Source organism: Triticum aestivum, chromosome 2A (assembly GCF_018294505.1).
Source record: "Triticum aestivum cultivar Chinese Spring chromosome 2A, IWGSC CS RefSeq v2.1, whole genome shotgun sequence".
NCBI lineage: Eukaryota > Viridiplantae > Streptophyta > Magnoliopsida > Poales > Poaceae > Triticum > Triticum aestivum.
This window is the reverse complement of record NC_057797.1, coordinates 287,796,308-287,813,313: the sequence shown is the minus strand read 5'-3', so window position 1 is coordinate 287,813,313 and position 17,006 is coordinate 287,796,308.

The following is a 17,006-nucleotide window of genomic DNA, read 5'->3' as shown; positions in this document are numbered from 1 at the left end:
TGATGGTGCCAAAGAAGGACAAATCCTGGCGCCTATGCATCGACTTCAAGGACCTTAATAAGGCCTGCCCAAAGGATCCCTTCCCCCTCCCTCGCATCGATCAAATTATCAACGCTACCGCAGGACACGACTCATTGTGCTTCCTCGACGCATACTCCGGTTACGACCAAATTAAGAAGGCGGAGTCCGACCAAGCCGCAACAACATTTATCACTCCATATGGCCCCTTCTGTTTTAACACAATGCCCTTCGGGCTAAAAAATGCCGGCGCAACGTATCGGCGCATGATTCAGATATGTCTGGAAAAGCAGATCGGCAAAATAGTGGAGGCATACGTCGAAAATGTGCTCATTAAAACCAGACACGTCGACTCCTTAAATGACGACTTGAGGCTCATGTTCGACAATCTCTGGACATACGACATTAAGCTCAATCCGGAAAAATGCATTTTTGGCGTCCCGCTGGAAAGCTCCTGGGCTTTATCGTCTCCAGCAAAGGAATTGAAGCAAATCCAGCCAAAATCCGGGCTCTGTCGCAGTTGGATATCCCAACTGACCTCAAGCAAATCCAGAAGTTAACTGGATGTGTGGCGGCGTTAAGTCGCTTTATCTCCTGACTAGGAGAAAAGGCACTCCCCCTTTATTGCCTTCTTTGGCGCACCGAACGCTTCGAGTGGACGGACACAGCCATGGCCGGACTAGAAGATATAAAAGCCATCTTGGCCACCAACCCAATCTTTGCCGCCCCAACTGTTGGTGAACCAATGCTATTATATATAGCGGCAACTCACCAAGTTGTAAGCGCAATTTTGTCGTGGAACGAGAGATAGACGGACATAATTATGTATCCACCGTCCTCACTCCATGCAAATCACGGTACCCACATTATCAAAAGATAGCATACGCAGTATTCATGGCATCCCGGAAATTATGACACTACTTTCAAGAGTGTTCAATTACGGTGGCCTCCGAAGTACCACTCAACAACATAATAAACAACCGCGATGCCACGGGCCGGATTGCCAAATGGGCTATCGAGCTCCTCCCGTTCGACATAACATATAAACCACGGCGAGCCATTAAGTCTCAAGTACTGGCGGATTTAGTAGCCGAATGGACAGAAGCCGAACTCCCTAAAGAGTACGACACATACTCCAATTGGATCTTGCACTTCGACGGCTCTAAAATGTTGGCTGGTCAGGGGGCTGGCGTCGTCTTGACGTCCCCCACCGGAGATACAGTGCAATACGTACTCCAAATACTATATACAGACTCCAATAACGCGGCCGAATACGAGGCCCTATTACACGGTCTCCGGATGGCAGTCTCCATGGGCATTCAACGCCTGGAGGTGAGTGGGGACTCGAACCTCGCAATATCCCAAATAAATGGAGACTTCAATGCCAAGGATCCAAAAATGGCGGCATATCACAACGCCGTCCTCAAAATGTCAGCTCGGTTCAAAGGGCTTGAATTCCACCATGTGGCTCGGGAAAACAACCAGGCGGCGGACATCCTCGCCCGTATCGGCGCTAAACGCGACCCTGTCCCACCGCACATCTTCCTTGAAAAACTGTTTAAACCGTCCGTGGTATGGGAAGCGGACACCGGCAACAATAGTCTGGACCCGGCGACAACCCCAGATACCGAACACTCTGACATAATCGGTGGCTCTGCCCTCGAAATAACACCTTCAACCCACGTAATAATGGCCGTCATCGCCCCATGACAAAACCATTCCCGGCCTACCTAACCAGGCAGGAACTACCTGAGGACCAAAATGAGGCACGTTGCATAGTGCGGCGATCTAAAGCCTACAAGGTCCACGAGGGAGAGATTTATAAGAAAAGCACTACCGGAGTCCTTCAAAGGTGCATCTCCGAAGAGGAAGGGCGGAAGCTTTTGGCAGAAATCCATGCCGGACTCGGCGGCCATCACGCCGCAGCCCGGGCCCTTGTAAGCAAGGCCTTCCGTACAGGTTTTTATTGGCCGACGGCCCGGGCAGATGCGCAACATCTGGTCCAGCATTGTGTCGGTTGCCAGCTATTTGCAAACCAAAGCCATATGCTGACTACTGCCCTCCAAACAATCCCCATTACTTGGCCCTTCGCGGTCTGGGGGCTTGATATGGTCGGACCCCTTAAAGGGGGAACCCATAATAAAAAATACTTACTGGTCATGGTGGATAAATTCACCAAATGGATAGAAGCCAAACATGTCAACACGGCTGAATCTGGACCGGTGATAGACTTCATATCCGGGGTCGTACACCGTTATGGCGTCCCCCACAGCATCATCACTGACAACAGCATGAACTTTACAACCAACAAGGTGAAACTTTGGTGCAGCAACATGGGCATCAAGCTCGATTATGCTTCTGTCTATCACCCGCAAACTAACGGTCAAGTCGAGCGAGCGAATGGTCTTATCATGAGCGGCATTAAACCCAGATTAGTGCGGTCCTTAAAGGAGTCAAACACACACTGGGTAGAGGAGCTCGACTCCATACTATGGGGGCTGCGGACCATGCCGAATCGCACTACCGGATACACACTATTCTTCATGGTGTACGGCGCAGAGGCGGTTCTGCCTTGCGACATAATTCATGACTCACCTCGAGTGCACATGTACGAAGAAAAAGAGGCCGAGCTTGATCGGCAGGATAGTTTGGACGCCCTGGAGGAGGAGCACGACGTGGCAAAGGCCCGTTCCGCATTCTATAAGCAACAGGCTCGAAGGTATCAAAGCAGAGAAGTACGGGCCAAAACTTATAATGTTGGCGAACTAGTTCTATGCCTACCGGAGAAGAAAAAGAACAAGCTCAAGCCCAAATGGGAGGGTCCCTTCATTATTGACCAGGTTTTGACCGGTGGAGCATACCGTCTGCGGGATGCATCGGATAATCGACTCGAGCCAAACCCATGGAAAGCAGCCAGACTCCGAAGATTCTACGCCTAGCGCCTGACTCTATGTTCGTCTCCTCACCTCCGTCAATTTTTTGCATATCTGTTTTTTCTCTTTTTCTCCCTTTTTACTCTATTCAAGGCCCTTAAAGGCTATACGTGTGTCCTGGTTGCACAATCCTGACACGCTAACTACGCTCATTATACCTGGGGGCTTCTTATACAGAAGCTTAATCTAACTATTTTCCTGGGCTTTACATCCCATACATGTGTTATTCTTCCGCATGTACCTTTTTTGCCATTATATGCATCGAAATGACTTAAGTTTTGGCCAAGCTGGGTTGCCTGGCTCTTGTATTTATGCCCAACGTTCCCGTTAATTCGTCTAGGGCATAAGCGGAGCACCTCTGCGATTGTTACTGCCGGGTCAGCTGGATGTGTACCTCAGACTGGGTGAAGCCGAAAGCTAGCGTTCTTAAAGGAATATTATGTCGGTGAATAAAAGATGACTTTTATCTAATTTGAAACATGCCCCCAGATGTTTATATCCTGCGTCTCTTTTCGCAGTTCGGACATGCACATTAGGGCATGCGTACCCAGGGAAAGGAACCCTTAACGGAACTATTCTCCCTGGAAGATGTTTCTTACTACCCATGTAATATAACATAACTAGTTGGGTACTTGTCTGTTCAAGCACTTATGACCCCTACGCCTGGTATCCATGCATGCCCTAGTTTTTACATAACCGAGCGGGTATTCGGATACACTCCTGACTATCGGGTCCAGAGGTCGAAGAGAAAAGGTCCGCCATGACAAGCGAGAAGATCACCCGAAGACCCGGGCATCTCCTCCGCGGGATGACCCGTCAGCATACCTGCAGACATAACACTGTTAGCCGGCTTCTTCGCCTAACTTACTAAAAATGCCGCGCCGAAGCCGTTTATTCTCCTTCACGGAGTCCGCAAGCTGGGCTCGGACATCTTTCAGTTCAACGCCCAGCCGGATATTGGCGTCTTGGAGATCATTTTTCTCCTGCCTGACTCGCGTCAGCACGCACTCGCCAGCATTTCGCTGTTGCTCATCACATGCCACATCCACCTCCACGGCCTCCGGATTCACTCCGAGGTCACCTGCAACATCTATTGTTAGGTTTGCATTCATGCCGCATACTACATGGTACCTGTATTCTTTGCAATGGATACAAGTGTTACCAGAGGGACCCTTCTCAGACTCCTTCAACGCGGCAACAGCTGCCCCTAGCTGGGCCTTGCACTCGTCCAGCTCTTGAGACAATTGGGAATTCTTCTCTGTAAGAACCTGCACAAATAATGATCCATAAATCAGTTGCATCAACCGTTTCAAGTCTCAGGGGCTACTGATACATATAATCGTCAGATTTGCTTATCCGTATATCCCTTACATATTGGTCCATGGCTCTGGCTAGACCATTTTGAGTAGCACGGATGTACGCGTCTCCGGAATTGAAGGCATCAAATGCCTCTGGTGAGAAACAAGCGTCACGGAGTATGGCCCGATGACGCCTGTGATTCATGGCGCTGTCCACTTCGGAATTTGTAGCGGATAGTCTATTCGCATCCTCTGTAGGAGGATCATCCGGCGTCTGCCCCGCGTTAGCTTCCGCCTCCATGTCCGGCCCTGGAGCCCGACTGGTCGACGCGTGATCCGCAACCTCTCCGGATATAGTCCGGCGAGCGTTTTTTCTGTTAAGAAACAAGGATGTCATTATATTTTAAGAAAGACGACAACCGCGGAGTGAGGTTTTGCGTCATACCTCTGTGCCAGCGTCTCCGTCCTAACCGCCTTCCTTTTTGGCCTACCCGACTTCGGTGCCTCTTGTTGGCGAGTTGCTGCGGGTTCGGCACGGCGTCCCGAATGCCTTCCCTGTAAAACACCATATGAGTACGATAGGTGAAGTGCATAAAAGGGGATCCTTTTAGGGAGTTGGGACTTTGGTTTTTCTTACGTGCGACGCAGGGAGTAGTCCGGGATAGTCAGCTGTTATGGCCACCATGGCGTCATCACAGCTCAATTGATAGAGTTGCCTGTCTATCAGCTCCATGAATATGTCCGGATCCTCTTCGAGTCCGAGATCGAGGGCCCGACCAGGGTCCTCTGGTTGTGGAGGTGGGCTGTTGACCTCCCTTACACCTTTTTGCAGTTCCTGCCGTGAAATGGCAAGGTGAGTACCTACAACGAAGAATGCGGGAAGGATGGGAGTAAAGAGGTACAACTCACCCAACTTGGAGGGTTGTACATGGAGAATCCATCCCGTGGCTTGATACGGATGAACTCCTCTTCCTCTCCCTTGAAAAACTCGGACATAATTTTTGCTAAAGTAGCAGCGGAGTCCGGTCCCTTACGTCTGCAACGGGTGGCATCATCTTCCCCGTTAAAACACCATAGGGTGTGCCCTCGATATTGAAGTGGCTGCACTCCCCGTATTTTGCATGTTGACATAACCTCGATTATTGTCAGTCCTGATTGAGCCAACACTTTAATCCGGTTCATCAGGTAAAGGACTTCTCCGTTGTCTTCCTCCTGGGGGCTCCATGGGCGCCAGCTTCGGCGTTTCTTTAGAGGAGCATTGTTGAACTCAGGAAGACCCCGCCGAACAGGGTCTGGAAGGGGGACGTCCAACATGTAAAACCACTCCGAAGGCAAGTCTTCGGACGTCTTCTTCAGAGTACCGGACAGATATCCGGTCTCGGCGATGCGCCATATTTCGGCTCCGCCCACCTGATAAAGTGACCCCTTCTGTGTGTGGGGCACAAGGCAAAATAACCTTTTCCACAGCTCAAAATAAGCCTCGCAGCCCAGAAACAGCCCACAAAGGGCAACATAACCAACGATGTGTAATATGGAAGCAGGGGTGAAATTATGCAGTTGGAGGCCGTAAAACTCTAGGAGCCCGTGGAGGAACGGATGAATTGGAAATCCGAGTCCCCTTAGTAAGTAAGGGACAAGGCATGCCCGCTCCCCCTTATAGGGACTGGGGAAGCTCTTCATTTGCTCCCTGTCATTATATGTGGCAAGCCCGGCTCGGGCGGAGACCATATACGATGGAGGGAGAAGTCCCTGGGTCTGCAACTCTACTAATCGGCTGTGCGGGACGGAACACTTCTCCCAATCACCGGGCTTAAGGCTACGGGAGCAAGAGGAGGAGTTGCGGTGGCCGGACATGATGGAATTGATTTTTCCGAGCGCGCTCCGATAGATTCTCGCCGTGGGAGGATAGTGTGGATTGGATCTAAGAATCACCATCCCTTTAATAGACAATTTATTTACCTAGCTAGGGGGGCGAATGTAAAAATGCCCTGGCTCCTCGCATTCGCTCGACGCATGGAAGATGGCCCTTATTGTGCGCAGAAGCCAAGAAGTCCAACACTTATGGGAGCCGGACACTACTTAGCAGATATTCAGGATTTGGAGAAGAACCCGCCTTGCAATGCCGAAGACAATACTGCACACCGGACTTATTGTCATTGAAGCCTGGTTCAGGGGCTACTGAGGGAGTCCTTGATTAGGGGGTCTCCGGACAGCCGGACTATATCCTTTGGTCGGACTATTGGACTATGAAGATACAAGATTGAAGACTTTGTACCATGTCCGGATGGGATTATCCTTGGCGTGGAAGGCAAGCTAGGAAATACAGATATGAAGATCTCCTCCCTTGTAACCAACTCTGTGTAACCCTAGTCCCCTCCGGTGTCTATATAAACCGGAGGGTTTAGTCTGTAGGACAACATACAATCATACCATAGGCTACCTTCTAGGGTTTAGCCTCTACGATCTCGTCATAGATCAACTCTTGTAATACTCATATAATCAAGAACAATCAAGCAGGTCGTAGGGTATTACCTCCGTGAAGAGGGCCCGATCCAGGGTAAACATCATGCCCCTGCTTCCTGCTACCATCCGCCTTAGACGCACAGCTCGGGACCCCCTACCCGAGATCCGCCGGTTTTGACACCGACAGTGGGCTTCAGCCTTGGCGCTCCAGGCATTTTCAAGCGCCTTCGCAAGCTCGGACTCTCGCGTCTTAGAGTCAAGCTCTAAGGACTCGTGTTTTTTGGCGAGAGCCTCGAGCTCTTGCTGCGCCTTGCCTACTCATGCTTCTTGCTTTTCCCGCTCAATGCTCTCCTTGGCCACTTTGTCTTCGGCCTCGGACAGCGCCTTCTTCAGGGTCGCCACTTTGGTTGTGGCCCCTGGCAAATTCATGATGATCCTATTACTTAACACCCGAACTTGTTTTTAAATATATAGACAAAGGTATTGCTTACCTTTGCTCTCCTCGATCTGCCTCTTGGTAAGGCCGAGCTCATCCTCAGACCGCTCCAGGTCCTGCTTCAGTGTAGAGACCTCCATAGTACGTGCGGCAGCGGCCAGCAGTGAAGCCTGCACATACACATAGACATATTCTGATGAGACTCCTGAGAGATCATTTGTTCCTCTATTCGGCCTTTCTTCGTGAACGCCAAACAGAGCATCAAGGGCTACTGTCTATGTGGTAATATTTTTCCTATATTTTCATTTCTTACCTCAAATCCTGTTAGGAGGCTGGCACAAGCTTCGGTCACTCTGTTTTTGGCGGACTGAAATTTCTCGATCACCGCAATCATGATAGTGCGGTGCTCTTCATCGATGGAAGCTCCGCGAAGCGCTTCCAGCAAGTTGTCTGGTGCCTCTGGATGGATAGAGGCCACCGGCACGGGCGGCTTGCCCATCTTAACAGGGTGGGGGGGTGGGGGGTCACCTGCTGGAGTCCGGAACCACCGAAGGTTCCGGCACAGTGTTCGGCTGGGGGGCGAACTTGGAGCCCGTGGGAATTTTGCTCCCTTTGCGCCAAAGGTCTGGAAGGTCGCCTCGAGGCGCCCCCAGGACTACCTCCCCTTGGCTCGGTTCCTTTTGAGACAACACCTCGATGTTGTCCATAGGGCAAGGGGTGGAGGCGGTCGAAAGTGAATCAATGTTCATATCCCACGAGTCCAAAGAACCGTCCGACGAAGACACATCGATACGGGCTCGGGACGGGCTGCATAATCATATTCGGTGTACGGAGAAGCAGTGCAATAAAACATACCATGAATTATTATGGTATACGGATACTTACAACTTCGCCAGGGGCTTGTCCTTGGGGAACCACACGTCGTTGCTGTGGGCGGCCATCGTGGAGCAGTCCGGATGGAGGGTCCTCCCCTTCTTGGACCCTTCGGCCTCCCCGGTTGGATCGGCCTTCCTTTTATTTTCTCCCCTGGCTGGGGGGGAGAACTTTCCTCCTCCTCCTCCTCCTCGTTTTCGTGGGAGGAGTGCGCGTCGGATTCATCGGACGATGAGTCCGATACAACCTTGCGCCGGAGACCCTTTCGGGTCCCCGTGGCCTTCTTCTCGGTCTTCTTCATAGGCACCTTGTAAGGTGCCGGAGCCAGCATCTTCGTCAGGAGAGCATCTGCAGGATCTTGACGCAGGGGGATGGGCAATCGAGCTGCTCCGCTGTCTTTATCCAGTCCTGTTAATGACATGGAAGCTTAGATCCCGCACATGATTTAAACTGGGGCAAATAAATACCCTGTGAGATTTAAAAACTTACCGGATTGGCACGGCGCTCTGCACTGAGTCCGCGGTCCTCGCAGGTCGGATCTACGGACAATACGGCAGGGAGGAAGAAGGGTCGGAGGACCTCCCGAGCCGGCGTTGTGTCGGAGAGAACGACACGGGCAGAGGATCGGGCCCCTCCGGCAGCTGTGGGTTTCCTCCCTCGGCGGCGATGACCGCGTGAACGATGCACCTTTTAGTCCTCTACACACACCGGCCGAAGGGATCCGGCCGGATCTGTGACCAGCGGTGAGCAGAGAGAAAATGTCGCTTCCGCTGTCTTGTTTATATCTGGAGAGGATGAGAGAATGAAGAGAGCAACCCTAGTAAAGAAAGCGCTTAGGCCCTTGTGTCCATATAGTGGAGTGATTATCTTTTTTCTCTCCACGACAAGTGTTTCAATTTGTGTACGTGGTATTAAAGAAAAGAAACTCTCTATTTAAGGTGACTACTGTACGACTCCTACTTACTACTACTAGTAGTACTATAGTATTGTTCACTTGTGCTCCTCGCCCCTCCATTCATTGAACAACCCCACGGGTGAATAAACATACGGTACTTATTGTATTTATATAGAACGAACAAGCTCAAACTATTTTCGCGTAGTTAAAAGTTGAGGGCGGGGCTTTTCCCGGGCAGTATGCGCGGCAGTTTTCGGGTAGGCGGTTTGACAAAGAGGCGAGGAGGGTGAGCGAGTGGGGCTGTGCAGTTTGACGGCGCGTTACTGCTGGAAAGACTTGTGATATGACCACTCACTATAGTCATGAATTACTGGTGCTCCGACCGGGGTGATGCCCCCCTTCTGTTCCGCGCTCTAATCTGGTGCATGACACGTCGACCCGGATGCTGGCGGCCACATAGCATGGAGCCGATGCCAACGATTTTAAGCTTACTGGAACGGTACATGCTATCCTAGACTACTCTACACATGAAACTGCCACACGAGCGTCCGGGCTGCGCTTGGCTCTTCGCCTCTTCGGGAAGTCGAACAATGATGGAGTACTACTGCACTGGAGGAGTACTACAGTACGCTTCTGGCCATCTGACACTGATTGAACTGCTGCATGTCCATCGCGTGCGGGAGGGAGAGCATGTAGCGAAAGCTTCTCATAGTCTTGCCAGCCACCACGCTCATGGGCGAGGGAGGGACGCTCCTGCCTTTGCGTGTATGACAGGTGGGTCCGACAGGTGTGTGGCCAACCTGTCATATAGCCAAAGGCAGGTGCAGTTAAGTCGGCGAGGGAGAGGATAATCAAACTTCTCGTTGATGTACGAGTTGACGCGACACATCAAAGCACCGCACTCAATATATTTCAATAATTTGCGTTTACCGATGCATTAATGACAATGCATGCATGCCGTGACTCTCCTTTTGATACTTGCATGTGTTGATTTAATGAACCTTGAAGTAGTATAAAATATGTGACGGTAAAGCTTTGTAATACCCTGGCCCAAGTCGAGAGATGGTTGTGCACGAGGAGGGCGAGATCATGCAGACCGAACAGGACCCGATGATGGAGCTCTCTAAGGTCTCGATGGACCTCACCATGCTCCACTGCCCCTTGTGCCTCCGCCCCTTGACGCCTCCAGTGTATGAGGTTCGAATACACCTCATCCGTTCGGCTGATTGAGCAAGGTGCATGTTTCTTGATTGATGTGCTGTTCGATTGATTTCTGCAGTGCAAGGGAGGGCACCTGGCCTGCGCGGACTGCCGCGTCGAGCGCCCCGGGAACCAGCAGCAGTGCTAGAAGTGCAAGCGCGGTGGTGGCTTCGACGTGCGGAACACGGCGGTGGACTCCGTCCTTTCGTCAGTGAGGGTGGAGTGCCCACACGAAGGCTGTGGGCTCTACGTCACTTACCACAAGCTCGCCGATCACGAGAGCGTGTGTCCGCTCGCGCCCTACAAATGCCCTGTGCCCGTCTGTGGCTACGAAGGCCCGCCACCGGCGCTCTACCACCACATCAGCGCCGCGCATCCCATGCCCGTGCACAGGATCCAGTACGGCAAGGTGCTCCAGCTGCAAGTGCCACTGTCGGAGCCACGGCTCTTGCTGTTCGCGGAGGAGGACCGCCACACGTTTTTCTTGGTTGGCGGTGTGCTCGACATCGGCGCGCCTATCATTGTGTCGGTTGTCTGCATCAGAGCGGCGGCATCCCCACTGCCGCACTACGTGGCCAAGCTGTGGGTGAACGGCCCGCCGGGGGAGCCCAAAGGCACGACCGACGCTGTCAAGGTGGAAATGGAGGTGACAAGCAGCAAGGATCCCGGCGACGTCGACGTGCAGGAGCTGACCTTCTTGACAGTTCCGCCCAAGCTGCTGGCCGGGGCTAAGCTTGTGTCCCTCCACATTCAGATTGACAAGCTCACATCCTAAATGTTTCTACAGTGCCTTCTATTTATCTTAGTAATATGCTAATATAGGGATTACCTTGGTCTACTTTAGCTTAAGAAATGGTGGGTTTTGGTGGCGATAAAAAATTATGTTTATCAATGCATTAATTGCAATGCATGCATGCATGAAGTACATGCATTGGTCAATTTTCGCTTAATACTTGCATTCAATGATTTAATGGACCTTGGAATCTGAACATGTGTTGGGGAACAACCAAATTGAGCCTTATAAAATGGAAAAACTAAAATTTTGAGATAAGCCCTATAAAACCGGAAAGGAGAGAGTAGAAAAAGAAGTACTCCATCTGGAAATAGTGCCACACTTCGAAACTTGAACCGTTAATAAATTTCGAGCTTGCGTCTCGTCACATTCCAAATTACTCCATGCTATATTGAATTGCAAACCTGTTCACACCGATCACAACCTAAACGGTTTCCCACTTATGAGCGTATTAGTACTCGGTTATAAATACTAGTATGCCAAGATGACTGCGCATTCCTCCTGAACTCCTCATCCACAAAAACAAACAAGCCATTCAACATCCTTCCCTTGCGTCTGCCATGGCCAGCATGAGTTCTGGGTCGAGAGATTGCCACCAGGGAGAGGCGAGCATGGAAGCGGAAGCACGAGAGATGTTCCGCCTCGCTGCGAGAGCAGCCGACATGTCCCGCCGCGCGGAAGTAGCAGCACAGAGGTCCCGCCGTGCCGCTGAAGCAGCACGGAGGTCCCGCCGCGCCGTTGATGCGGCAGACTAGTCCGGCCGTGCTGCGGAAGCAGCAGAGATGTCCCGCCGTGCCACGAATGCCGTAGAGATGTCCTGCCGTGCCACGACGGCCTGGGAAAATTTCTCGCGTGCAGGCGACGACTGTTACAGGCGCATGCATGCGATCATCCATGGCCAGATGGATTAGATCTCCCATTTTGCGAGGTTGCGGGACGACATGAAAGCCTCGTTTGAACAGGCTATCGGCGCACTAAGGGAGGGCAATGAGAGGCTCCGGGCCGAGGGCGACCTGCTGAGGGAGAAGATCGTCCGAAGTGCAGACCAGCAGGAGGAGACCAGTGCCTTGTTGAAGAGGACCGGCGTCATCGTCAAGAAACTTATGGACGAGAATGACATGCTCCGCAATGAGCGCCAAAGGCTGGTGGAGGAATCCATGGATGTTCTCAAGCAGCGTCTTGAGGACACGAAAGAGCTCATCGCCGCTCGCCGCGGAGACTAGTTCCCGCAGCCTGCAGCAACGGATCAAGAAAGTAGAGATCAGCGAGCCAGATCCTTGTCTTCCTTCTTCTTTTGCCCTTGTGTATTTCGGGCGTAGCCGCATGTGGCTTTTTAATTATCTTTCTAATTATGTAAGACAATTAATCGTCCTTATCTTTCTGTGGAAGATCAATGTTGCGAGGCTGGGATGAAGAAAACTCTTGCTGTGGTGACCCTGGCGTTGCTGTTCTTCTAGTTGCTGCTGGGCTTCCTTCAGTTTCCTGGTTTCTTTTGATGTAATAATCGGTTTAGGATGTGGATTGTGTCGTCGGTTGTAATGTTGGGTTCTAGCGCGGATGTTTGGCCTTTGTTGGCCTCTTGGGATGTTGCGATTTCAATCTCGTAGATTTTAGTCCTTCGTGTTAGGCTGGAGTTGTGCTGAACTTCTTGTGAATTGTGGTGGTTTTCAGTAATGAAAATCTGAAGGGACAAGCCCTTCTTTGATCAAAAAAATTGATCATCCTTATATATTCATCAGTCTTCCTATAAGTCGCAGTAGATTCTATATAGGTCCGTCGGATCTTACATCAAGATCCGTGCTTTCAGATTTTCTTTTTTCTCTCTTAAATGTGAGTCGAGTGAGACATAGCCACGCCATTAAACAGAGGCTTGGGCGCCATTAATGGAGACCTTGGGAGAGAGGTGGACGGTAGATGGAGGTCAAAGGGCTCTCCTCCCGATAAGCACGCGCAGGGGTCTGATCGCACGCCTCTCGTACTACTCAAATAGCTACCCTGCACGGCGCCTCCTAGCTAATAAAAAATGGGGACACGTGGCGGCACGTAAATGGTACTAGTAACTAGAACGCCCACGGTTCCAACAATACTTGTGTTTCCGATTGTAACATGACAGCACTTGTTCCAAAATGACTTTGTTGATTGTTAATGTGTGCGCCTTTGCAAATCGGACTGCAAATTTACCACATCATGTTGGTGCCATGTCATGGCACCAAGCCAAGTTTCATTATTTTCATGCATGTTTTGGATTTACAGGAATTAAAAAACTAAGTTTCTCCATGTTTCCAACCCAGCCACAACGCCTAGAATTTTGAATTTCATTCCCATTTCTTGCATGTAACCTAGAAATTTACCCGATGACACACATGTGATTTTTCAACCAACTTTGGTGCACTGGAACATGTGCTTGTATTTCAAATTTGAATTTTGCACACAAAGGTGACACGTTCCCTCCCAGAACCACGAGCCTTCTTGAGAGAAGCTCTGATTTGCAAGAAGCTTATACCAAAATTTGTTCCTATTCGGCCAATTTTTTTACCACGGCATGGCACTACCATCACATGACACCATGCTAAGTTTCATGATTTTGAAACCAAGTTTCTCAATGTTCTCGACCAAGCCACGATGCCTAGATGTTTGAATTTGATTCTCATTTTTTGCATGGGACCTAGAAATTCACCCGAGGACACAAATGTGATTTTTCAACCAACTTTGGTGCACGGGAGCATGTGCTTGTAGTTAAAATTTGAATTATGCACATTAAATGACCAAAAATTCAATTAATGTGTAAATAAGGCCAAACGAAGTCGGAATAATAACAAAATTTAACAGGGCACTCATGTAGTTCTATGTTGCCTTTGTAAATAAACTCAAGGGGGACAACGTATATCATTTCACACTCAAAGGTGGCACGTTCCCTCTCAGAACCACGAGCCTTCTTGAGAGAAGCTTGGGCTTGCAAGAAGCTTATGCCAAAATCTGTTCCTGTTCGGCCAATTTTTTTACCACAACATGGTAGTACCATGACATGACATCCACGCCAAGTTTCATGATTTTCAGACATGTTTTGGATTTACAAGAATTTTAAAACCAAGTTTCTCAATGTTCTCAGCCGAGCCATGATACCCAGATGTTCGAATTTGATTCTCATTTGTTGCATGGGACCTAGAAATTCACCCGAGGACACAAATGTGATTTTTCAACCAACTTTGGTGCACGAGCGCATGTGCTTGTAGTTCAAATTTGACTTATGCACATTAAATGACCAGAAACACAATTAATGTATACCAAATGACAAACGAACCTGGAATAATTCCAAAATTTAACAGGGCACTAATGTAGTTCTATGTTGCCTTTGTTAAACTCAAGGGGGGGGGGTAGCGTATATCGTTTCACACTCAAAGGTGGCACGTTCCCTCTTAGAACCATGAGCTTCCAAATCGGCCCAATTTTTTACCACAACATGTTAGTGCCATGACATGACACCATGCCAAGTTTCATGATTTCCAGGCGAGTTTTGGATTTACATGAATTTAAAATCAAAGTTTCTCGATGTTCTCGGCCGAGTCATGACGCCCAGATGTTTGAATTTCATTCTCATTTCTTCCATGGGACCTAGAAATTCAACCAAGGACACACATGTGATTTTTCAACCCACTTTGGTGCACCGGAGCATATGCATGCAATTCATATTTATATTATGCACATTAAAAGTCCAGAAACTCAATTAATGTATAAAAAGGCCAAATGAACCCGAAATAATTCCAAAATTTAACAGGGCACTCGTATAGTTCTATGTTGCCTCTGTAAATAAAATCAGGGGGGAGGCAACGTATGTTGTTTCGCACACAAAGGTGACACGTTCCCTCTCGGAACCACGAGGCTTTTTGAGAGAATCTCCGGTTTTGCAAGAGGCTTATACGAAAACTTGTCCTAATTCAGCCAAAAATTATACGTACGAAAACATGGTTTAGATTATCCCAAACATCTCGCTACCTAGACCAATAATGTACTATGATTTGAATTCAACATAAAATTGATACAAATATTTGAATTGGAGAGCGTATGGTACATGTAGTTCATAGTGAAATATGATTACTGCTATATGCATGTTTTTTGTTATCAAGATAATATTTAAATTATTGTATAACTTGACAACAATCGTATTCAAATAAGGAAAATTGATTCAAATTTAGTCCATATGGTAGACGACAATATATATGTTCACATGGTGGAGTAAAGTGTTCATATATGATGGAAGATTAAAATGTACGACTACATCAATTATAAACCGCAAGGTCACCTAACGATATATTCGAATTCAACATAACGTGGATTCAAAAATTGAAATTCGAGATCATGGCATCTGTAATCATATAAAAAGGGACATTGCTCTTTCTTTGGTTGGAATTGATTTGTATTTTGTTCTTGTTGAGGGAAGTGCGAATCGATTTGGTACTATGCAGGGTAATCTTGTTCTCCTGATTTTTTTACATTTTTCTTGTAGTTTTCTCAATGGTATCTATATAAATATAGTAAAAGGGGACATGACTCTCTTGTGTCTTGTATGAATTGTTTTTTTTTCAATGGCATCTATAGCAATATAGTAAAATGGGACATAGCAATATAGTAAAAGGACACCGGAACCGCAGCACCCTCACCAATTCCTCCGATGAAGCCGAGGCCAACTCGGCGCAACCAAGGAGGTTCTGCACTCACCGCTGCATTTTATCTTTTATTCGATCTCACGGGGCTGCCGGTGCTCAATACCGAGCAGACATGGCGTGTCTCCATCGACGGCGCCGTCGCCGACCATATCATCCACGGCACTAGCTGTAGCTGCTCCGGCTCTCGCTCGCGCTGCAGCTCTGTTCTTGCTGTCGGTCACGCTGCTACACTGCTCCTGCTTTCGTTCTGGCGCTGCATTGCTCTTGCTCTCGCTTGCGCTGCTGCTGCTGCACGACCTCCGGAAGCTACATCAGTTACTGCTTTAGCACTCGCTCGTGGTGCTACTGCACGACTTGCTCTCTGCTAGTGCGCTCCCTGCTCGAGCGTCTGCTGATTTAGATCACTGCTTCTCTGCTACTAGTGCTCAAACGCCCTAAACATCTATTGCAATGCTCTGTTACTAGTTCAATCAGTTTCGACAGTAAAATTCAGTTTCGATTGTGAAATTCATTTTCTTCAGTTAAGTTCAGAGTGAACAGTACTTACAGCATCTTTCGGAGCGGCTGTGGCGCGGCTGATGCGTTTTACATCTAGCACTTTTTGGTGATGTATTTTACATCATCTATTGTAGATGATATTAGGGTCCCACTTCAGATTAACATTGTCTGTCTTGTCATGCTTCAGCCTCGTCGCCGTACACCTTAGCGGAGGTGCTCCAACGATGGAATCGTCCATCACAGCGGAGCAGTACCCTCGGCGCCGTTTCCAGAGGCCTCAGATCTTCTTCCTCGCCTCCGACAGTCACACCAACATCATCACCATCCTCCATGTCCAACCCAATGATGTTGAGGTCCACAAGGCTATGCCAAAGAGGTTGTACACTCGTCGCATCACTTTGTTTCTCCATTCCTCTATTCTTCCAACTCATGTGAGCCAAACACACAGGTTGACTGAAATCCTATGTTTCCAAATGCTCTGTTTTGCACGTGCATTCCTATCCTATTCCTATGTTTTTCCTATCCCTGCGTTTATAGAATCCTCCAATTCTAAGGAGCCCTTAAAGATTTACTTCATTTTCAGATAGGCGTCAAAGAAAACTCTGTGTGTTATGTCCTGCTCCTGCCGTGCCGTCATCCACCCAACCTGAGGTGCACCATCGACAGAAGCGTTCACTGCAGCAGAGATCCCCCTGCAGACTTCCTTTTGCCGCCTCAGATCATCTTCCCCGTTGCCGACAGCCACGCCAACCGCATTACCATCACCGACTGAGCAGATGAACCTAAGGACTACACAGTTCCGGAAGAGAGGTCGCAGTCTTTCGTGTTTGCTTACGTTATACATCGGTTATTATTACCTGCTACTTCATTGTTCAATCTTGAGTTTTGAATTGCCCATGGGTCTCATATCGAGCCAGCAACGAATAGTATCTGTC